Source organism: Adiantum capillus-veneris, chromosome 2, assembly GCF_014529385.1.
Source record: "Adiantum capillus-veneris isolate H3 chromosome 2, ASM1452938v2, whole genome shotgun sequence".
NCBI lineage: Eukaryota > Viridiplantae > Streptophyta > Polypodiopsida > Polypodiales > Pteridaceae > Adiantum > Adiantum capillus-veneris.
In genome coordinates this window covers 85,888,365-85,912,316 of record NC_140932.1, presented here as the reverse complement: position 1 = coordinate 85,912,316, position 23,952 = coordinate 85,888,365, and the positions used below count along the sequence as shown (strand labels likewise).

Genomic DNA, 23,952 nt, shown 5'->3' with positions numbered 1-23,952 from the left:
AAGGCCTACTACACATGAAAAAAATAAGAAACTTGTAAAATTTCTCATCTTTTGGTCACACCAAGCCTCCAAAGTTGATGGACTAGTATATTTTCATCAAAACAGTCATTTCTTACGTTTTGTTGCATAAAAATAAGATTAGGGATTTTTGTAGGGCTTGAGATAAATTCCCTAGTTAAATTCAATGGGTTGGTGATCAGAACATATGATTGCTTCTCACTCACTATTTTTTGTTTTGCCAAAATAAATAGGTACAAAAAAGTTGAATTTTTACCATTCTGCAGACCTATCATCAAAGTTTCTATAGCCACACTCAATACAAATAATATATGTATGTTTGTCCTTCAGGTTCATAAGGATCCATGGAGCATGTCAAAAGAATAATACATCTCTTACCAAGGGGAATCTTGGGGACAAAGATGAAGTGCTAAATACAGCAAACATGAAAAAATTGGTTTAACATTATGAGTTGTAGAATCCCATAGAAAGTATTCAGTATCTAGCCAAATTTGATCCTTATGACTAGATATGGTTACTAACTACAAAATGCATGTAGTTGTCACAAGAAACTAAAAATATTGAAAAAGCTATACTTGATATACTAGAATGTTTCGTTTTCTTCTATAATTGGAAAAATCAACCATCGTTGTCTACTATGCAAAATAGGGTATTAGGTGCCCCAAAACTCAAGGAATATTAGCTTTATGTTACAATATGCGACATAGAAAATCAAAACTGCATTTGGATATCATGAAAGCCACCAAAAAAATCATAGAAGAGCTAAAATTGGCTAAAAAACAGGATTTGACAATTTTTGTAATTTGGTCATAACTTACGACTTTAACATTTATTTCTCCCTAGAAGCATCAGGACATGTTTAGGACTACTAAAGATAGTTCTCTAGCATTATAGACCTCACAAACATGAATTCTAGAGTGGTATAGTTGCAAAAAGTTGAAAAAAGCCAAAAATAGGACACGTTTTTTCACACAGTTTAGGTTGTGAAATGTTGTGCAAGGACAAGGTTAAAGATGGAATTGATATTCCAAAAAAATGTCGAGTTTTTTTCAGCTCATGAGACAACTTTCTAGACAGATAGCACCTCAAAATCCATTTTGAAACTCTTGACATAATTCAAGGAAAATGGTCACTTAACAGGACATAAAAGTGTCCCATTACCAACCTAGTGTTAAAAGCATGGCTCATCAATCTTTGAAAGGTGGCAGAAGCATTAGTTAACCCAAAGGGCATAACCCGATAGGAAAAAATACCCCATTCTGTTGCAAAAGCAGTTTTATTCTGATCTTTTGGGTCAACCAAAAGTTGATTGTATCCCAAAAAGCCATCTAAGAAGCTGGAAGCTTCTTTTCCTGCAACTAGTTCTAACACATGCTCAGTGATTGGAAGAGGAAAGCTGTCTCTAATGGTAGCTGCATTCACTTTTTTGAGGTTGAACGCATTCGTAATTTTCCATTCTTCTTGGGTATCACCACAATTGGAGACACCCAAACTGTGTGTTCAATTGCATAAATGAATTTGGTTTCCTTTAGTTTCTCAATTTCTTCATCTCTCTCTCTCTCTCTCTCTCTCTCTCTCTCTCTCTCTCTCTCTCTCTCTCTCTCTCTCTCTTTCTCTCTCTCTCTCTCTCTCTCTCTCTCTCTCTCTCTCTCTCTCTCTCATATCTCATAGCTAGATGCCCCATGCCTTCGTGACTCACCTTCCAAACACATACCCCAAGACAACATGCTTCAAAGCACGTAATGCATTGAAAAACACAAAACCGGTTTTCTATTGAGGGTAGAGGGAACTTCTGTAGACTGATGTTTCTTAGTCATACACCAATATATACAAACCCGAGCATCTACACTTTAAACTTATGAGTTTTTAATATTACCTTATGGTTCCATATACTACCAGAAACGCTAGGGATTGACCAATCCTAGATCTAGGTGTTCAATTCAAAGGCTTTTTTCTAAGACCTTGATAAATATATGTCCATCGAGAGTCTCCACATTATGCATTGGACCTAGCCAAATATTGTATATGTGAGAATGCATGGGGATTACCCCAGATGATGATTGAGACACCCAATATGTAAATTTGTAAAGGGATCCCTAAGATTTTAAGAAAATTGATGTCGGTTTATGATTGATATGGACTTGATCATTTGAGGAAGTTAGATGGAAAATTGAGGTGGGCTAGTAGGCAGTGTACCTTGCAAGTGAGTAGATGAAAAGTTAACTCTCGTGCAGGAGCATAGAAAGAGGCAAAGAGAGATAGAAAAAAGGAATGGTCGTAAGCTTGAGATAAGGAAATATCATCTAAAAAAGTATATTGCCAAGTAGGTGAGAAAAGCTTCAACACCATAAGATATTGTATGTAAGTGTGCGTGCGCGTGCGTTTGTGTGGATTTGAACTTTGGTTTAAATGTGTGTGGGTGTGTACGTACATACATACTAAGGCGGTCCGAGGCAGGCAACAAGAAGAGAAGCCTCTAAACACCCTTCGAGGCTCCCGTGCTGCTCAATTGGGGCTGGGGCAAGCACAATCAGAGACAAAAACAACCCACATCCAGAAACCAAACAAGAAAAGGGGCACCACCTAGTTGTAGATGCGAACTAGGACGCACGTGATATCTCCTTGTACTCAAACGCACAAAGAGAGGGGAATGCAAGATAGCCACACACACCAAACACAAACATTCACCACGCCAAAGAGAGGTGAAGAGCACATATTAACTTGAGCAACTCAGTCTTAGCCTTAAAGACTAGATGCACACAAAGATTGATGAGAAATAGAGGGACAACACAAAACCTGACCTTGTTGCCAATACACAAATTGTCTTAGGGTCACGGGAGCCCTCTCACCGAGCACCCTCTTACAATTTACCTTTTAGGCAAACAATTCAACAAGCCCTCAAACCACCAAGCATGAAATGGCACAACAAACTTCAAGGACAATATACCTTCAACCACCTGATGAGCCAACTTATCAAGTCAATTTGGAGAGAGGAGTCGTAGTTGCAGCATACAACTGCACCCAAAACTATGAATCTTATTTATGGATAAGAGTAGGCTACAAGTGTGATTGTAGAGTATAGTATCACTCCACTCCTCTAGATGGCATAACTAACTTCAAGCTTTGCCATGCACCTATGTGTAGTGATGGAATAGAGCACTCACAATGCAGACACTCTACACAACTAGGCTTGAATAGTGGTGTGTTATGTGTTGAGAATGGTGTGGTGTAGTGTGATCATGTGATGTTCTACAAGGGAGAGAAGGGCTCTATTTATAGGTTTTAGAAGCCCCGATTAGGATTAGGCCTAATCAAGTTTATTTGAAGGAATAAAAGATTATGCATATTTTTATTTTTCTTAATGAGGATGGGTCTCTCTTGTCCTTTGAGTCACATGGATGTGGGCTCAAGGGAAGAGAATTATTGAGGATGACAGGAGAGAGGATTGAGTGAATAATTTGGGAGTGCCTACTCTAGTAGAGGGTGCATTTTACAATAAGGTTAGTGGTTAGTAGTTAGTAATTATCACTAAAAAATATTTACAAAATCATTCACCAAATGGTGAGATATATGATGAGAAAAGTTAGAGAAGGGATAAGCTTGTAAATCAAGGTTGAAGCTTGGAGAAGTTGACATTCACCTCTTTACAGCACCGGTAGAAGAAGCAGTCAGCATGGCGAAGTAACGCGTGTCGATGAAGCTATGTTATCTTCAAACCTTGAAAATTTCATGATAAAGCCTTCATTTGCAGAGGTTAACCTTGGATTTTGGTTGATTTTTTGAAGTTCTTTACAAAGTTGAAGAGAGTATGGTAATATGGACATACATGTAGAGAGAAAGGGGAACACATAGGGTGTAGAAATGGAGGATGAAGGCTATGGAGGTGTGAGAGATGTGGCAATAATTAAGAGGGTGAATTAGGACATGGGAGTTGCAGGTTTGGGAGTGGGAAGGAGAGGGAGGAGTGTGTGTGAAAGAGGAAAATGATAAAGTGGAAGAGGGAGTGTGGCTGCATAGCATGGGCAAACTGGGGTCCACCAATAAAATCATAGCTCACAGCTCGTAGCTAAAAAAAATATGAAAAAACTTGAGGTAAAATTTCAGCTCACGAGCTACAACTTTTGTTTGTATCACCTTTTCAAATCCGGGGAGCATGTGATCTTTAAAAATTCAGCAAAACTGACTGTTTTTTCCACTGCACAAGGTCCTTGTGAGGTCCTTCTTTGGATGATTCTTTTGAATACCTCCAAGAGTGAGCTCCCCATGGTGCATGCATGCATTCCACATACCCTTGACCTTATTTGGTAGGTCTATAATTGAAGATATTGTTGAGATCATGATATAAGTGAATAGTACAACTAAGAAAATCAAATATTGAGGGGTCGAAAAATATGTACATGTCAAATATAAATAATATAGGTGGAAAAAATATAAAGGGGTCAAAATAAATCTCTCATTATAAGTCTACCATAGAAATATGAATATTTTTGGTGTTCTAATTTGTGAGAGTAAAAGAGAATAGATGTAAAAAGGAAAAAATCACAATAGTGAAAAAATATACACATAAATAGAATTAGTTTTTTAGGATTTTTTTTGGGATGGAGTTCACCAAAAATAAGAGAAGCTTGCATGAAATTATTTTTATATGGAATAAAGAGTATGCAAAATGGTAAGAAAAAATATGTTAATGGTGAGTCAATGTACATAGCGTAAATAACACACCATAGGTAGAAATATTTAAATAAATACCAAAATAATTATGAAAATTCCTTTTATTTAGGCCCTATATACAATGAAATATTTACACACAAATGGGCCATAATATACTTATATTTTTTATTTTTTTGGCTCAACTAGGGCAGTGACTAGCTAGCTGAGGGTTTTTAAGAAGATATGGGAAAAGTCCCCTAACTCACACACGCCTATGTACAGTGAAATGGTAGGGATAACCAAAATATTTGAGTAATTTGATAGGGTGAGGTAGCTTACTATGGCAATTATGGAAAGCCAAAAAACGGCTATCATTAGCCCCCCCCTTAGATAATGGTACATTCATGTACCATTTATCCGACCATACAACATGTAGATAGTGTAACGTCTATCTTTGTCTGCTCTCATGTTTGAAGAACCTTTGTTGTATGATTAAAAAACCTTGTGTGATATGAAAGGTTCTCAGAGCCAATAGCAGGATGTAATGAAGTGGCTGAGTAAACCTCCTCCATTGAGAAAGTTTCCATAAGCACCCCCCAGGATCAAAGATCTTGAGATATCTTTCCCAAAGAGAGATGTATGGTATGGAATCACTTACTGATTTTGGTTGAAGAAACTTGTAGATTCTATTGTTGTCCATCATTGCATCTATCACTATGAATGTGACATAAAAGATTGGTTGTTCTTCCTCCTGTGTAAAGTTGATGTATCTGCTACGATCTTCAAGAGCTTGTATGAGCAAATTCATGAACTGTAGCTCATAAAATTCATTCAACCTGGGTAGGCTCATCAAGTCAAAAATTCTATGACCTTCATGATTTAGGAAATCTTGATCCATGCTTCCAACTACTATTGGAAGATATTGCAAATAGTTTACCACATAAGTAGATAATAGACGAAGGTTTCTACTGCTTCCAACACATTGAAAGAGAATAGATTTTGGTACTGGTTGATGAAATATCCACATGTAGTAATCAACAAGTTTTTCATCTATGATGAAGACCAGAAGCATCACAATTTGAGACCTCCATACACCAAAGAACCAAATGAAGAAGGGTTGGAAACATTCGTTCATCACCAAGTATTCATGTCCTCTTCCACTTAAGAAGGTATGGTGCCCCCGATGAAAGGTATATGTGAAGAGAGGAGAAGTTGACTTTAAAGAGGTTAAACCCAATGTGAAGATGATTTGGGCTTCAAAACCTTGGACTTTCTTGCTAAGAGATTGTCCCATGAATGAAGAGCCACCCTCTAAAACACCATTGGAGAGAATGATACCCCTCTGACAGTTTCCTTTTATGAGTTTATTTTTTGCTACTCTTCCATGTTCTTCATCCCCTTCTAAGCCCCCCCTTTGGCAAGGTTGTAACTCCTCACATTGTACCACCTCAAAGGTTGATGGATTACTGTTTGATTTTGTGAAAACTTTGGCTTCTTTCATGATAGGTTCCTCCATGATTAATATACATGGGTCATACCAATGCTTTTCAACATCCTCAAACACTTCTTGAAGATTATCCTCACATGGATTCAACTCACACTCTTCTGCTTTGTTTTGCAGTTGGCATTCCATGTACACAATCATCTCTTTATGATCAATGTGGTCCATGATCTCCCCACCTATGATTTCATCTTCTTCTTCACTCTCTTCTTTTAGACAAGATACACTCTCAGAACATTCCATAAGATCAAGGTTACCTTCAAGGTCTTCATTCTCCATGGAGTCATGTTGCACAAAAGCTTCATCTACTCGGACTAGAAATTGATCCTCCGCCAAAAGGTTGGATGTATCCATTATTGAATCATCAATGCCATTTGAGATATCTTGTGTCAATTTTTGCATGCTTGTGATAAAGGTAGAAGAAAGAGATTCCACATTTGAATCTTGGCCACACACTTTAGCACTTGAATAATCAATTGACATGTAAGTAACTTCTTCAACATTTGTCGGAGTAGAAGGAGACAAGTATGGCAAAGGAGATGACTCCTTGATAGAAACACTTTCATGATGGTTGGTTCTTCCAGCATGATGGAAACCATTTTTGATGTAGAAGTACTTGTGAAACTTCCTTCGGGAAATAGTGACCACTTCTTCAAAGGTAGAGGGTCCACTACAAGTAACCTTAGTCTTTAGGAAAGGAGACAAACCCGAAATAAATTACTCCATTTTTACACAATCTAAAAATGTAGAACTAAACCGACGTCCTCCCCATTGACGAGAAAAAATATCCTCATAAGCATAGTAGTCTTCACCATGTTGTTGAAGTCTCCCTAATGAAGCCCATGCTTTCTCCGTTGTTGGAAATTTAGAGAATCTGGTCTTCAAAGCTTTGGAAATTTGGGTATACCCATCTTCAATCTGAGAAGACATACTCCAAAACCATTGCTCAGCGTTGCCTCTAAGGCATAGCAATAGAAAATCCCCTTTTTCAATGTCATCCCTTTTACCAAGGATACGACAAACCATTCTAAAATCAGCAAGAAAATCATCAACATCTTCTTCTAGATTTTTGAAGAAGATTGGGATATCATCAAAGGTATAGCATGTCATAGTCTCTCAATGCTAGAACCACACAAAGATTAGTTCCAAACAATCATTTCCTCTCATGACATCAACTAACTACACAAAGTTTTGAAAGGTCTTTCAGCATGAATTCTAGATTCTTATGTAAAAATGTTTTTTTCATTTCTTATGTTATGCTAATCCAAACCATATTCTAGATCAATTTTTGTTGCCTTGAAATTAAACTCGGCCATACAAGTTTCATGATTCATATAATCTACTTGATTATGCTAAAATTCAAGCATTCATGCAATACAACAACAATAAGGATAAAGTCAGTCCTCCGTGGGGGCACCAATTTGAGGCGGTCCGGGGTGGGCAACAAGAAGAGCGGCCTGTAAACACCCTTCGAGGCTCCCGTGCTGCTCAATTAGGGTTGGGGCAAGCACAATCAGAGACAGCAACAACCCACAACCAGAAACCAAACAAGAAAAGGGGCACCACCTAGTTGTAGATGCAAACTAGGATGCACGTGATATCTCTTTGTACTCAAACGCACAAAGAGAGGGGAATGCAAGATAGCCGCACACACCAAACACAAACATTCACCACGCCAAAGAGAGGTGAAGAGCACAAATTAACTTGAGCAACTCATTCTTAGCCTTAAAGACTAGATGCACACAAAGATTGATGAGAAATAGAGGGACAACACAAAACTTGACTTTGTTGCCAATACACAAATTGTCTTAGGGTCACGGGAGCCCTCTCACCGAGCACCCTCTTACAACTTACCTTTTAGGCAAGCAATTCAACAAGCCCTCAAACCACCAAGCATGAAATGGCACAACAAACTTCAAGGACAATATACCTTCAACCACCTGATGAGCCAACTTATCAAGTGAATTTGGAGATAAGAATCGTAGTTGCGGCATACAACTGCACCCAAAACTATGAATCTTATTTATGGATAAGAGTAGGCTACAAGTGTGATTGCAGAGTATAGTATCACTCCACTCCTCTAGATGGCATAACTAACTTCAAGCTTCTCCATGCACCTATGTGTAGTGATGGAATAGAGCACTCACAATGCACACACTCTACACAACTAGGCTTGAATAGTGGTGTGTTATGTGTTGAGAATGGTGTGGTGTAGTGTGATCATGTGATGTTCTACAAGGGAGAGAAGGGCTCTATTTATAGGTTTTAGAAGCCCCGATTAGGATTAGGCCTAATCAAGTTTATTTGAAGGAATAAAAGATTATGCATATTTTTATTTTTTTTAATGAGGGTGGGTCTCTCTTGTCCTTTGAGTCACATGGATGTGGGCTCAAGGGAAGAGAATTATTGAGGATGATAGGAGAGAGGATTGAGTGAATAATTTGGGAGTGCCTACTCTAGTAGAGGGTGCATTTTACAATAAGGTTAGTGGTTAGTAGTTAGTAATTATCACTAAAAAATATTTACAAAATCATTCACCAAATGGTGAGATATATGATGAGAAAATTTAGAGAAGGGATAAGCTTGTAAATCAAGGTTGAAGCTTGGAGAAGTTGACATTCACCTCTTTACAGCACCGGTAGAAGAAGCGGTCAGCATGGCGAAGTAACACGTGTCGATGAAGCTATGCTATCTTCAAACCTTGAAAATTTTATGATAAAGCCTTCATTTGCAGAGATTAACCTTGGATTTTGGCTGATTTTTTGAAGTTCTTTACAAAGTTGAAGAGAGTATGGTAATATGGACATACATGTAGAGAGAAAGGGGGACACATAGGGTGTAGAAATGGAGGATGAAGGCTATGGAGGTGTGAGAGATGTGGTAATAATGAAGACGGTAAATTAGGACATGGGAGTTGCAGGTTTGGGAGTGGGAAGGAGAGAGAGGAGTGTGTGTGAAAGAGGAAAATGATAAAGTGGAAGAGGGAGTGTGGCTGCATAGCATGGGCAAACTGGGGTCCACCAATAAAATCATAGCTTACAGCTCGTAGCTAAAAAAAATATGAAAAAACTTGAGGTAAAATTTCAGCTCACGAGCTACAACTTTTGTTTGTATCACCTTTTCAAATCCGGGGAGCATGTGATCTTTAAAAATTCAGCAAAACCGACTATTTTTTCCACTGCACAAGGTCCTTGTGAGGTCCTTCTTTGGATGATTCTTTTGAATACCTCCAAGAGTGAGCTCCCCATGGTGCATGCATGCATTCCACATACCCTTGACCTTATTTGGTAGGTCTATAATTGAAGATATTGTTGAGATCATGATATAAGTGAATAGTACAACTAAGAAAATCAAATATTGAGGGGTCTAAAAATATGTACATGTCAAATATAAATAATATAGGTGGAAAAAATATAAAGGGGTAAAAATAAATCTCTCTCATTATAAGTCTACCATAAAAAGATGAATATATTTGGTTTTCTAATTTATGAGAGTAATAGAGAATAGATGTAGGAAGGAAAAAATCACAATAGTGAAAAAATATACACATAAATAGAATTAGTTTTTTAGGATTTTTGTTGGGATGGAGTTACACCAAAAATAAGAGAAGCTTGCATGAAATTATTTTTATATGGAATAAAGAGTATGCAAAATGGTAAGAAAAAATATGTTAATGGTGAGTCAATGTACATAGCGTAAATTACACACCATAGGTAGAAATATTTAAATAAATACCAAAATAATTATGAAAAATCCTTTTATTTAGGCCCTATATACAATGAAATATTTACACACAAATGGGCCATAATATACTTATATTTTTTATTTTTTTGGCTCAACTAGCGCAGTGACTAGCTAGCTGAGGGTTTTTAAGAAGATATGGGAAAAGTCCCCTAACTTACACACAACTATGTACAGTGAAATGGTAGGGATAACCAAAATGTTTGAGTGATTTGATAGGGTGAGGTAGCTTACTATGGCAATTATGGAAAGCCGAAAAACGGCTATCAATACATACATACATACATACATACATACATACATATATATATATATATATATATATATATATATATATATATATATATTAGTGAGAGAGAGAGAGAGAGAGAGAGAGAGAGAGGGGGGGGGGGGGGGGGGGGGGGGGGGGGGGGGGGGGGGATGTGGAGGTAGGTGGAGGAAGAGAGAGCAACCTACAAAAGAGTAGAGGACAGAGGGTAGGGAGGATGAGAGGCAATAGATGGAGGTGGAGAGGGTGGAAATGGAGAAGAAGAGGAGGAAAAGAGTCGGTGACATTGGTGTCCAAGGAGGGCAGCGACAGTGGTGCACTAATTGCCTTTCCCCTTCCAAATAAAAAAAGGCTCGCTCCATATCCTAACTCCATGCATGGTGGGGATTTTCACCTTGAAGACTAAGTTCCATATAGATGATAACAATGAATTTCCAATTGGCAATTGTGCCTTTTTGTTGCTTGTGTTGGATCCCCAATCTCAATTTCTTCCCGCTCTCCTTCTCTTTTGCAATGTCCAAGCTAATAAGACCCCATTATAGGATTGAAAACATTCAACTTGATGCTTGCTAAGGCCTCGATTGGGGTTAGAGAGGATTGATATTTCAACCCCCTTGATTTGAAACAAACCCCTTATCAGTGCACCAATACATGCAATATTTTAGTGGGTGAAGATTTGCACTTTAGAACAATTAATTGCTAATCCCCATGGTTGTAGAAGTTTGAGTACCCTAGAATTTTGCAACTATGCTTTGAAAAGTTTATACATTGTTCACTAGTAGTTTACATATAGGTTCACAGTGAGTTGACAACTAGTAAGTTCACATGTAATGTACAATTGGGTCAGGCCACTTTAGACACAAATGCCCTCGAAATGAGAGAAGGGGGAGGGGGGGGGGGGGGGGGGGGATCATATTCATAAAGTTATCTGTAACTTTTAAATTTGAAGGTGGGAAAGTCTACAAAATTTAAATAATTATAGTGGGAAAACCTTCTGCTATAATCACACATACACAATGGCTTGGATGATATTAAAATACAAGAATTAGGGAGAATCCCCCCCCCCCCCCCCCCCCCCCCCCCCAAACCTGCGAAAAGTGTCCCTCTGCTCACCCTCACCCTGCTTGATACCCCCATCACGCTCTGCAGAACACGCATTGTTGCCAAGGCTGCTGCTACTGCTGCTGCTATTCGCTCGAACCTGAGGGTTTACACGGGCAGCCTCACGCAAGTAAAGGGCCTGGGGAGAGAGAGAGAGAGAGAGAGAGAGAGAGAGAGAGAGAGAGAGAGAGAGAGACCCTACGTTCTCTGAACGAGACAGAGAGAGAGAGGCACCAACCTCGTTGGTTGAGAGAGAGTGAGAGACATCTAGCTCTCTCTTGTAATTCCACACACACACACACACAGAGAAGGGAATATCCAAGAACATCATCGATTTTCTTAATTTTTTGTCGTGGTGCAAACAGAATCAATTTAAAATTAAAAGGTATACCCAATGGTTTCAAAAGAAATAAATTGACTAACTGCATGCTCCATCATGCAAGGAAGCTCATAAGGAAAGAAAATGTTAGAGGAAAGGTAGACAAGCAAGGAAGCTCATAAGGAAAGAAAATGCTAGAGGAAAGGTAGACAAAGAGAAAAAAAGTAAATTTATCAATGCACACTTTAAGTTATAACACCTTTACATATACTAGTATGTGACCCAAGTTTAATCGAATACTCTCTAAGATCAAAAAATTATAGGAGAACAACATGTTAGAGAACTACGAAAACAAGGCGAATCCTACAAAGGGTCTGAAAACGTGAAAAAGATAGATTTGGCTAAACCAGGAGAAGAACCTAGGCATGCCTACATTGTAAATGACCTAACAGAGGAAGAAGAAGAGCTTTTTCTAAGCTTGCTAAAAGAATACTGAGATATCTTGGCTTGATCTTACAAGGATGTCCCAACTATCCGGTAGCGGCGATAGTATAAGGAGAGCTCGCACTTTGTCATTGAAAGTTATTTTCACCGATCAAAGTTGACTTACATTGGTGTTAAATTCATTTAGGTGTTCTGCAAGTGAACCATTCTCTACCATCTTTAGATTGAACAAGCGCATCATGAAAAATACCTTATTGGATGCTGATGGTTTCTCGTAGAAGTTGTCAAGTGACTTCATCAAGTCCTCCATGGTCTTCATCTCTGAAATGTTGAAGGTCACCATTGACACCAAGCTTAACAGGATTGTTCCCAATGCCTTTTGATCAAGGATAATCCATGCTTCATGTGCCATCGTTGCAGGCTTCTTTGCAAGGCCTAGTGGCAAATAGAGGTCCTTCTGGTAGAGATAGTCTTCAATCTGCATCTTCCAATGTTGGTAGTTTTTTCCGTTGAACTTCACGATCTTGAGCTTCCCTTCCTCCGCCATTACTCGCACTGAATTCAAGTAATCCTTTCCTTGAGATAATTTAGCTACGAGCAAACCTTGCTCTGATACCAGTTTTGTCAGGAAATATGACGTAGCTAAGTAGATAATTGAGTAGATTACTTAATGGAGAGAGATAATTTTCACTCACAAGAGATTATAGAGTAGAGAGAGAGAGAGAGTACACATGATATATATGGTTCATGTTAGGAAATAAGACGTAGCAAAATAGATAATTGAGTAGATTACTTAATGGAGAGAGACAGATTTATATACACGAGATTATAGAGTAGAGAGAGAGAGAGATAGTACACACGATATACGTGGTTCACCCAATGTGGGCTACGTCCACGGGAAAGCAGCCACTCAATGGCTTTAGTACTTCAAAACAAGAAGTAGTTTACAAAGGGATTATACCCTTAATGGAGTTCCCGTCTTGCTTCACTCTCACCACCTCACACTCACCTTGTTGCATCAACTTCACACTATGAAATGTGTGTAGAAATGGCCTCCTTTTATAGGCCAAAAGGGCTACCCTCTCTTATGAGAGACAGCCATATGTAGCCACCCTTGTGCGAATAAGTCCAAATCGGACCCTCCAATCCGCCCATGTGTGGCCGCCCTTGAGAAGACAAGTCCGCTTTTGAATTCGGCCACCGGCCACCGGCCATTGACTTCCGACCACCGGCCATCGGCCATTGACTACCGGTCACCGGCCAACCGACCGGTTGTTTTCCGACCACTTTCCGGCCGCTGTCCGGCCATAATATTCCGGCGAAAAAAGAATATTCCGGCGAAAAAAAGTCTCGGGGGCCTTTAAAGTTGCCCCTTATTCTTGTCCGTGAAAATTTTGGTTTTCGGTGACTGATTTTCCTTCACGCACGATGGCTTCTCCTCATAATGGGGGCCTTACAAATGTGGGATTTTACCACAGAAAATTACAAGGGTAAATCAGGCTCCATACTTAACAATCTCCCACTTGGAGACTGATCTCCAAACCAAACCTGTGACTGCTTTCCATTCTGGCTTCTTATCCTTGAATGCCGATTGAAGATGAGCAAAAGGTCAACTTCTCCTTGTTGACCACCTTTGTAAACATGTCTACAGGATTTTCACTTGTATGCACCTTTCCTAGCTTTAGTTGTCCCTCTTCCAAAAGAGTGCGTATGAAGTGATATCTCACCTCAATGTGCTTTGTCCTTGAATGAAAGGCTGAGTTCTTCGCAAGATGGATAGCGCTTTGTCTATCACTGTACAAGACACAATTGTCTTGTTTGAATCCAAGCTCTTCTAAGAATCTGTGAAGCCACAGAATTTATTTGCTTGCCTCCGTCATTGCTACATACTCTGCTTCCGTGGTAGAAAGTGAAACCACTTTCTGCAACTTTGAAGCCCAGCTTACTGTTGTGCCTCCAACCGTGAACACATAGCCAGTAGTGCTCCTTCGAGTATCTTTGTCACCTGCCATATCTGCATCAGCATACCCTTCTAGAAAAATATCAATTCCTCCAAAATACAAAGCATTCGTTGTTGTCCCTTTTAGATACCTAAGTATCCACTTCACAGCTTGCCAATGCTCTTTACCTGGGTTGTCCATGAACCTTCTCACAACTCCCACTGCATGTGCAATGTCTGGCCTTGTCCAGACCATAGCATACATTAGAGAACCTACCGCTGCAGCATATGGAACTTTAGACATATAGGCTATCTCCTCTCGTGTCTTTGGACACATATCCTTCGTTAGTTCAAAATGACCAGCCAAAGGTGTAGAAACTGGTTTTGGATTTTGCATTGCAAACCTTTCTACTACCTTCTTGATGTAATCTTCTTGAGATAGCTTTATTGTCTTCTTCGTCCTATCCCTTGATATTTTCATACCAAGTATCCTCTTTGCAGCACCTAAATCTTTTAGGTCCTCTTTTAGGTCTTTGATGTCCTGCATGTTAGCACTTGCAATCAACATGTCATCAATATACAACATTAGGATGATGAATTTCCCATCTCCCAAATTCTCCGTGTAGACGCAGTGATCCGAGTTGCATCTTGTGAATCCATGATCCAACATCCATCGATCAAACTTCAAGTACCATTGTCTTGATGCTTGCTTTAAACCATACAAGCTCTTCTTTAATCTGCAAACCAATTTCTCCTTACCTTTTACTTCATACCCCTTTGGTTAAAGCATGTAGATTTCCTCCTCTAAGTCACCGTGAGGGAATGTCATATTTACATCCATTTGCTCGAGATTTAGATCATGAGCAGCCACAAGGCTTAAGAAAAGCCTAATTGAGTTCATTTTTACAACAGGAGAAAATATTTCATTGAAGTCAATACCTTTCTTTTGAGAAAAACCTTTTACCACAAGCCTAGACTTGTACCTTTTCTTCCCACCTTCTTCTTCCTTTAGCTTGTACACCCATTTGTTTTGAAGTGCCCGCTTACCTTTAGGCAACTTAACCAACTCCCATGTTTGGTTGCGATGCAGTGAGTCCATCTCCACTTGCATGCTCTTCGTCCATTCTTCTTTGGATTCATGTTGCATAGCTTCTTCCTATGATTCCGGCTCTCCAGAATCTGAGATCAAGAGATGGTTGAAGGAAGGAACAAAACTTTCTGGAGGTCTACTTGCTCTTGTAGATCTTCGGGGAATAGGTTGAGGCTCCTCATTTGGTTGATGTTGTTGCACATTGCCACTGTTTGCAGTCCTTGAGTCTTCACCGTCCTCAAGCTCCATGTACTCATCACCTGTTTCTTTTGTTTGTTTTCTTTCCAAGTAATCTTTGTACATATTTTGTTCGTTAAAAATTACATCCCTACTCCTTAAGATTTTACCATCTTCAGGATTCCATAGGCGATACCCAAAGTCTCCTTCTCCATAGCCAATGAAGAAACACTTTTTGGACTTTGCATCTAACTTTGATCTTAGGCTTCTATCTATGTGCATGAAAGCCTCACACCCAAACACTTTGAGAAATGCATAATTCACCTGTTTACCTGTCCATGCCTCTTCTGGAACTCCCCCATCCAATGCCGTTGAGGGTGACCGATTGATTAAGTACACAGATGTACTTAAAGCTTCCGCCCAAAGCTCAAGTGGTAGGCGTGCATGTAGCCGCATGCTTCGTGCTCGTTCCATGATTGTCCTGTTCATCCTTTCCGAAATCCCATTTTGTTGAGGTGTCCTTGGGGTTGTCCTTTGCCTCCGAATGCCATTGCTAGCACAAAAGCTTTCAAAAGCTTGGCTACAATATTCGCCTCCATTGTCGGATCTGAGGCATTTAACCTTGGTACCTGTTTCATTCTCCACAAAGGCTTTCCACCTTTGAAATATGGAAAATACATCGGATTTATTCTTCATGACATAAACCCATGTTTTTCTAGTCGCATCGTCTATGAATGTTACATAGTACAATGAGCCACCAAGTGATGGTGTACTTGCAGGACCCCAAACATCAGAATGAACCAACTCAAGTTTTTTTATTTTTTCTTTCATTTCCTGATTTTTGAAATTTTACCCTCTTTTGTTTACCATAAACACAATCTTCACAGAACTCTAAGTCCACTTCTTTCAAACCTGGTAGAAGCTTCTTTGTTTGAAGGATTTGCATTCCTTTGGCACTCATATGCCCAAGTCGGTAGTGCCACACCGCACTGTCAACTTCTGTAGTTGCTGCACAAGCTGAAGGTTGCGTGCTAACAGTACACAAGTAAAGCGTACCGACTTTTTCACCCTTGGCAACCACCAAAGATCCCTTTGAGATCTTCCACCGTTTGTTTCCGAATGCAATGTTGTGACCTTCATCGTCCAATTGTCCTATAGAGATCAAATTTTTGCGAAGAGAAGGAACATGCCTAACATCTTTAAGCTTCCATTCATTTCCGTTAGCAGTTTTGACAGAAACTGTACCTTTGCCGACAATCTCACAAGCTTCATCATCTCCCAAGTATACATACCCAAAATTACCTTTGGTGTAGTCTTGGAAATGTTGCTTGTGCGGTGTCGCATGGAATGAAGCCCCGGAATCTACTATCCAGGAATTAGACACATTGTCTAATGAGAGAATTAGAGCATCTTGCTCTACTTTACCTGCCACATTGGCCTCCGATGTTGGCTTGTTGTCTTGAGACTCTGTCTCCTTCTTCTTCTTGGACCAGCAATCCTTCTTGACGTGGCCCTTCTTGCCGCAGTTCCAACATTCAAGAACTGACTTTGTGCGTGAGTTGCTCCGCCTTGAGCGATCACGACCCTTTTGGTTTTTGAACCTCTCCTTAAGCCTTCCTCTTGTTTCCACTGATAGTGCAACACTTGATGATTCTCCTGTGCTTCTCCTTCGCATTTCCTCGCTTAGGAGAACACCCACAACATCATCAAACTTAAGAGTATTTGTGCCAGAGATAGAATTACTTACAGCCATCACAAGGCTGTCCCAACTATCCGGTAGAGATGATAATATAAGGAGAGCTCGCACTTCTTCATCGAAATTGATTTTCACTGATCGAAGTTGACTTATGTTTGTGTTAAAGTCATTTAGGTGTTCTCCAACTGAACCATTCTCTGCCATCTTTAGATTGAACAAGCGGTTCATAAGAAATACCTTATTGGATGCCGATGGTTTCTCGTAGAAGTCGTCAAGTGACTTCATCAAGTCCTCCGTGGTCTTCATCTCCGAAACATTGAAGGCCACCGTTGACGCCAAGCTTAACCGGATTGTTCCCAGTGTCTTTCGATCAAGGACAATCCATGCTTCATCTGCCATTGTTGCGAGCTTCTTCGCAAGACCGCCTAGTGGAAAATAGAGGTCCTTCTGGTAGAGATAGTCTTCAGTCTGCATCTTCCAATGTTGGTAGTTTTTGCCGTTGAACTTCTCAATCTTAAGATTCCCTTCCTCCGCCATAACTCCCACTCAATTCAAAGAATCCTTTCCTTGAGATAATTTAGCTACGACCAAACCTTGCTCTGATACCAGTTTTGTCAGGAAATATGATGTAGCTAAGTAGATAATTGAGTAGATTACTTAATGGAGAGAGACAGATTTATATACACGAGATTATAGAGTAGAGAGAGAGAGAGATAGTACACACGATATACGTGGCTCACCCAATGTGGGCTATGTCCATGGGAAAGCAGCCACTCAATGGCTTTAGTACTTCAAAACAAGAAGTAGTTTACAAAGGGATTATACCCTTAATGGAGCTCCCGTCTTGCTTCACTATCACCACCTCACACTCACCTTGTTGCATCAACTTCACACTATGAAATGTGTGTAGAAATGGCCTCCTTTTATAGGCCAAAAGGGCTGCCCTCTCTTATGAGAGACAGCCATGTGTAGCTGCCCTTGTGCGAATAAGTCCAAATCGGACCCTCCAATCCGCCCATGTGTGGCCGCCCTTGAGAAGACAAGTCCGCTTTTGAATTCGGCCACCGGCCATTGAATTCGGCCACCAGCCACCAGCCATTGACTTTCGACCACCGGCCACCGGCCATCGGCCATTGACTACCGGCCACCGGCCAACCGACCGGTTGTTTTCCGACCACTTTCCAGCTGCCGTCCGGCCATAATATTCCGGAGAAAAAGAATATTCCGGCGAAAAAAAAGTCTCAGGGGCCTCCACCCCGAGGCCTTTAAAGTTGCCCCTGATTCTTGTCCGTGAAAATTTTGGTTTCCGGTGAGTGATTTTCCTTCACGCACGATGGCTTCTCCTCATAATGGAGGCCTTACAAATGTGCGCTTTTACCACAGAAAATTACAAGGGTAAATCAGGATCCATACTTAACAGTTCACCCAATGTGGGCTACATCCAAGAATCCAGCTGCTATTCATCTTACACAACAATTATCTGCAATTCACAAAGAACTTACAATTCATATCAAAGAAGCTCAATCCAAGTATAAGGAAAGTGCAGATCTCCATCGCATCCAGCATCCAAAATACAAAGAAGGGGATAAAGTGTGGCTCCTCCGACATGATCTGCGTTCATCTCGTCCCTATCAAAATCTTGATTATCCAAGGCTTGGCCCGTTTAAAATTATCTCTCAAGTCAATCCAATCACCTATCGACTTCGATTTCCCTCATCCATGAAAATCCACCCAGTCTTTCATTTCTCAATCCTAGAACCTTGTCACACATCTAAGATCCCAGGAAGAGCCCTACAACCACCTCCTCCGGTTGAGATTCAATGACATGACGAATAAGAGGTCGAGAAAGTCCTAGATTCTCGAGTTTCGCGTGGCAGGCTACAGTACTTGGTGCATTGGAAAGGCAATGATGTTAGTGAATGAACCTGGGAACCAGCACACAATCTACGGCATGCATCTCTCAAAGTCCAAGAGTTCCATAAAAAACATCTATGGAAGCCCAACTCAAGGAACACCACTGCTCCTCGTGGAACTCGTTGCTAGAGGAGGGGGTAATGTCATGGATGCTTGAGAGTCAGTCCTGCCTGCATCATCGCCTACATCATCGCTAGAAGGCTCTAGAAGAATCTAGAAGGATCTAGAAGATTCTAACCTCCTCAAGAAGAACCTAGAAAGTCCTAACCTCCTCAAGCACTAGTATAAATAGGGGTCTTGGGCCACAAGCCCCTTAGTCTTGCCAACACCAGTTGAGGCTCCTATGAGAAAATCCCTCTTCTAGTTCTTATGTTCAAGTCTTGTCCTTGCAGTCAAGCCTTGTCTTGTACTCAAGTCATGTAATCTAAGTCTTGTATCTAGCTCTCTTAATAATTTATTAAGTCTTATAATCAATATTAAGCTTATCATCAAGTCCAAGTTCTTGTACATTGTGAGCACCTCCTCTTGCTCTCTTCTAGCTCTATACGCGCTCGTAACACTCCTGGGATAATCTCTATTACATTGCTTGGGTGGTAACTGTGAAAGTTTTGCAAGAAACACATCATCAAATTTTGTTATCTACTCAGGTTCGGGTGTTCTTGACTTTTTCTTTGCTGTGTTAAGCTTTATCGCATAAATCATCTCATTATTTCTATAGTCTTGTGTTAGTTTAGTGAAGTTTACAAGTTAAGATTTAGATTTTCCTCACTTTATGGTAACACTAACCCTAGAGCATCATTTGTCTTAAGCCAATCCATCCCTAAAATTTCATCATACACTTCTATGGGTAATGCATTATAATCCAAAATGAGCTGAAGTATTGTAGCCATCCAAAACAAAAGTTAAGTCATGCACTAAAGTAGAAGATTTAACTTTCCTGCCCATAGCTAATTCCACTGTGATGTCAGTATTAGGGTGTTTGGGAAAATTAAGTTTTTTGATGCATCTAGGAGAGAAGAAAGAAGGTGTACTCCCTGAATCAATTAATAAGGTAGAATGTTTACCTTGTTGATACTTTGCTCGTGTCTAAACTACTAAAAATTGTTCATTCACTCTCTTCAAGACAAGGTCTTTTGATCTGACAAATAGAAGCAGGTTGTGGTTTTCACTTCCCACTCTAGTTGGATAGGTTTAATTGCATCAAGGACATCTGCACAGTTTATAAGCCGAAGAATCTAAAGTGTAGGCTTCATAGGATTATGTAAACCTGACACAAATCGTGCTAATTTGACTTTCTTGTTACCATATACATGTGGTAGTGATGTGTGTGAACACACTAGGACCGTCCGGGCATTTTTTCCCTCTTTAGGAGGTTTTTTTCCCCCGTGCATTGTATATACGCCCATCACTCTAGGGATATCAATCTTTCCATTGCACACTAAGTAATACACTCTCCATTGTGTGCCTTGAGCTTCCTTCGTCTTCTCCAAGCTGTGTGTCTCTATCTACAACCCTAATTCCAACAATTGGTATCAAAGCAGGTTGCATCCTCCCGGGCTTAGTCCCAAGCTGCTCCAGTACATGCCTGCTCACTTTCTCCGATTTCGGTGAGCTTTGGCTAGCATTCGCAGGTCGACAAATACTTCGGGAAAGCTCTTACAGCTTGGTTTGCTCAAATTTTTGATTTGGGCTCATTTAGGCCTTTGTTTCCACTACTGGCAGTACTGCATAGGCTATTTCGTCATTTTGTGCAAAATTTCTGTCAGTGCCATTTTCTGCATAATAGGTGCCTTTTAGTCTTCTACGGTTTGTGCTCTATAGCACGTGTTGTTCTCGCTCCGTTTCTCCTATTTTCGGGCAGTTTTCACATCAGGTGCAGCATTTACCATGGCTAACAACAACAACACAAATGTGTTCAAGATGTTTGCTGTTGAGGACAGGTTGGATGGGGACAATTACCCTATGTGGGCTTATATGATGCAACATGTTCTTGTGTCAAAGGGCGTCTGGAATATTGTGCAGGGCACTGATGTACGTCCTGGTCCTGAAGATGTAGGCGATGTTGAGGATGTTGCAGGTCTTTCTGCGAGGATTGCTGCTGTTAGAGTTGTTTTGCCTACGGCAGAACAAGCTCGTTGGGATGTTAAGGATGTGCAAGCTCATGCATTAATTGCATTTTCTGTGAAGCGCACCATTGTTCCTCACATCCATTCAACAAAATTTGCAAAACATGCTTGGGATATTTTAGCAGGTCTTTATGCAAGCGAGGCTAAAATTGCTTTGCTGTATAAAGAGCTAGAGTCGAAGATTATGCATGAGGAAGATGATATGGAAACTTTCCTTGCTAGTGTCAATGATATCAATGAGCAACTTATTTTTGCAGGTGAAGTCATTTCAGACAGTTCACTTGTGCAGACTGTTCTTCATGCCTTACCATATTCTTACCAGACTTTTGCTAGTACTTGGAGACTTATGACCCAACGAAATCCAGAAGTTGTCAAGTTTGATGCATTATGCACATTGTTGTTGCAAGAGTCACTTTCTAGAAAAAATAGGACTAGGCAGCGTGCACTTGAACAGGATTTTATTGCTTCTCAAAAAAAGGGTGGTAACAACAATACAGCCACTTCTTATGGTTCTGCTGCAAGTGGAAAAAATTATGTTCCTAATGATTATGTTGGCAGCAATTCTTCTGGAAATTCTGGTGATAAGGGAAAAAAGAAGATGCGTTGCCATTATTGTAAAGCTAATGATCACTTGATCAAGCAGTGTCCTAAGTTGAAGGAAAAAGAGGCTAAGAAGAAAGAGGGTGGTTCCACTCCAAATGCTGGTTCCACTACAAATGCAGCCATTGTTGAGTCTTCTGTGAAAGAAGACTGTGATGCTGATGTTGATGCAGAATGGGCTTTTAGCACAGAGTGCACTTACAATCCTGCTGTCCATGATGCATGCTTGTCAGGCTACATATTCACATGTGTGGTATTTTGACAGTGGTGCTACAAAGCACATTCGTGAATTTTTTACCTCTCGCGAGTCTATCCCTCATGGGAATTCAATCACTTGTGCCAACAATGCCTCTTATCCAGTTCATGGAGTTGGAAAGATTGTGCTCACTGCTTCTAATGGCATCTCCTTCACACTTGTTGATGCACTTTATGTACCTCGGATCAAGAAGAATCTCTTTTCTGTATCCCCACTTGCTAGACTTGGACTTGTAGTCAAATTTGTGGATGACAGATGTAGAGTTCATGATCTCAGTTTTGGTGATGAAATTGTTGCATCTGGCCTTTTGTGTCGTGGGTTGTATAAGCTCACTTTGTATGACAAGTGTGGACAAAATTTTGCAAATGTTGTTGCAGATTCAAGGGCTATTTCAGATGCAAAACTTTGGCATGCACGTTTTGGTCATCTGAATTTTGTCAGTTTGCTGCGTTTGCAGAAATTTGATATGGTTGCTTCTTTGCCACCTCTTGAAGAACCTGTCAAACATGTTTGTGAAGGCTGTATTTTGGGTAAGATGCAGTGTTCTAAGTTTCCAAAGGATGGTTCAGTTCGGGCCACATGCAGGTTGCAACTTGTGCATAGTGATGTTTGTGGGCCCATGCAAACTCCGTCCTTGGGCAATTACCTGTACTTCGTGACTTTCATTGATGACTACTCCAAGCATGCATGGGTATTTCCGCTTAAAGAAAAGTCCGAAGTTTTTATGGGCTTCAAACAATTTCTGGCTATGGCTGAGAATGTCTCGAAATCTACTATGGAAACCCTCCGTTCCAATTGAGGGGGGGAGTATATGTCTCATGAATTTAATGCATTTCTGGGTAGTCGTGGGATAAAACATCAATCTACAGTGCCTTATACACCTCAACAAAATGGTGTTGCTAAGAGGAAAAACAGGTCACTTATGGAAATGGCACGATGTATGGTCAAAAGTCAAGCTTTGCCGCATTCTTTTTGGCTTGAGGCCATCATGTGTGCCACTTATGTACTTAACAGGTGTGCTACAAAAGCTTTGCAGTATATTACTCCATATGAAGCATGGCATGATAGAAAGCCTTCTATTGAGCACATGCGTGGTTTTGGTTGTTTGGAATATGCTTTGGTGCCACAAGTGTAGCACAAAAAATTGGATGATAAGGCTGTCAAATGTATTTTTGCTGGTTATAGTGCTGAAAGCAAAGGTTACAGGTTGTATCATCCGCAAACAAAACGTATTCTGGTTTCTCGGAATGTAGTGTTTGTGGAAGATTCTGTTCAGCCCTTGTTGTCATGTACTAGAGACAGTAATGTAAGCTCACATGACATTTATGACACTTTGTTGCCTCTTTTCAGTGGTGGAAATACGAATGTAAGTTCCAATGAGCCAAATGTTCAGCCTACGGGGGTTTCTGAAAATGTTATAGATCAGCCTATTACTGATGCAGATGTACATGTTGTACTTGATGAGGAAAGGGCTGAAAATGAGCAGTCTAGAGGTATGCCAAAATGGCTGGTGCACACTTTGCGTGACAGTAAATTGGATGCACCTTTGTCTAGTCGTACTCGTTCAGTCTCTCGCCTTGCATCTTATGCATCAGATTGTTATGCTTTGGCTGTGTCTAGCTTACATGATGTTGAGGAGCCTCTGTCTTTTGATGAAGCATAGAATTCGGAAAATTGGATGGCTGCCATGCAATCAGAATATGATGCACTCATAGAAAATGACACATGGATTTTATGTGATTTGTCTCCTGGCAAAAAGGCCATTGGTACGAAGTGGGTTTATAAGTTGAAACGCAAGCCGGATGGTGAGATTGATCGCCATAAGGCTCGACTTGTTGCAAAGGGTTATGCACAGCAAAAAGGCATAGATTATGAAGAGACTTTTGCTCCCACTTGTCGTATGACTACTATGCGTTTTCTATGTGCATTGGCAGCTCATTTTGGTTGGGATGTACATCAATCAGACATTGTTACTGCTTTCTTGAATGGTGACATATTTGAGGAAGTTTATGTAATGCAGCCTCGTGGTTTTGTCATAAACGGACAAGAGGACAAAGTGTGCAAATGTAACAAGGCTTTGTATGGGTTGAAGCAATCTCCTGTGCTTGGTAT

At 40.3% G+C, this 23,952-nt stretch overlaps 1 pseudogene; it reads left to right on the top strand.

Moving 5' to 3' along the window:
* LOC147463114 (uncharacterized) overlaps positions 1 to 18,987 on the top strand; it is a 69,900-nt pseudogene extending 50,913 nt beyond the window's left edge.
* Positions 18,988 to 23,952: the final 4,965 nt, after the last annotated feature.